Below are 1,100 nucleotides of genomic sequence, written 5' to 3'. Positions count from 1 at the left end.
GCACAAAAGAAAGTAATAAGGAAGGAGAAATTAATCAATGTGTGAAAACTGTTGATAAAATCTTGGATGACTAACCTGAAGAATCAAATTGAAGGGTCAGAATGGGTAGACAGTGAAACTGAGGTCCGTGAAACTGAAAGACCAAAATGAAGAGGCAAGTATTGAGTAGATATTGATAAAATTTTGTATTGGTAGAAATATGTTTCATCCTATTTTCCATGAAAGAAATAATTTGACGAAGAATGAAGCTGTAAAATCATAGAGAAAATGCTGTTCATTTGACCAAAATCTGAGTTTTGATTTCATTTGTATCTCTGTCTACTATGTGTCTACATCCAGGTGGCTCAGTGTGTTTGAGGTAAAAGCACAACCATACTGACTGTTCTCATTTTAAATTTGTGACTATGCACATCAAGTGGGCCATTGATGATGCCTGGCAATCATATTATATTTCTTTAGTGAATTTATTTTTTCACTCTCCTAGACAACTATTTCATACTTTCCTATTAGCTACATCTTCCACTTCTTCTTCTCCTTCTTCCCCTTCTTCTTCTTCTTCTCCTCCTCCTCTTTCTTCTTCTTCTCCTTCCCCTTCCCCTTATTCTTCTTCTTCTCCTTCCCCTTTTTAATGGATGCTTCACAAATTTGCATATAATCCTTGCACAGGGACTATGCTAATCCTCTCTGTATTGTTCCAATTTTAGTATATGTGCTGCCAAAGCAAGCATTCTCTTAGCTTAGAGAAGATGACTTCTCCTCTTGTTTCACTGAGAAATAAGCACAAATTCCCAGCATCTCTACCCAACTAAACACTTTTGTGTACAGATACCCTGCCTTTTCTCTTGTAACAATGGATGAATTGCCCATGATTCCATCTGAGGCTAACTCTTCCATGCCAGCACCTTACTCTGTGATATTGTTCCAGTAATTCTCTCCCTTCTCTCCTGCACCCTCAATTTCCCCTTTCTGATAGATCTTTCCCATTAGCATCCAAACAAGGTGTTATTTATCTCACTTTAAAAACAAACAAAAAACACTTTCTTACAACTACTCCTCCATTCCTCACCTTTCCTTTACAGCAAAGCTCTTTCAAAGGTTTG

The 1,100-nt window shown here is 37.2% G+C and overlaps 1 non-coding gene across 1 annotated transcript; it reads right to left on the bottom strand.

Annotated features, from left to right (window-relative positions):
• Positions 1–621: 621 nt before the first annotated feature.
• On the bottom strand, positions 622–724 carry LOC116745254. Its single transcript, XR_004347349.1, has one exon. It is a non-coding gene; the product is annotated as a U6 spliceosomal RNA (small nuclear RNA).
• Positions 725–1,100: the final 376 nt, after the last annotated feature.

The sequence above is a fragment of the Phocoena sinus genome, chromosome 1 (genome assembly GCF_008692025.1).
Source record: "Phocoena sinus isolate mPhoSin1 chromosome 1, mPhoSin1.pri, whole genome shotgun sequence".
Taxonomy (NCBI): domain Eukaryota; kingdom Metazoa; phylum Chordata; class Mammalia; order Artiodactyla; family Phocoenidae; genus Phocoena; species Phocoena sinus.
Note: the sequence above shows the minus strand (reverse complement) of the source record. Positions and strands in the feature narration are given on the sequence as shown.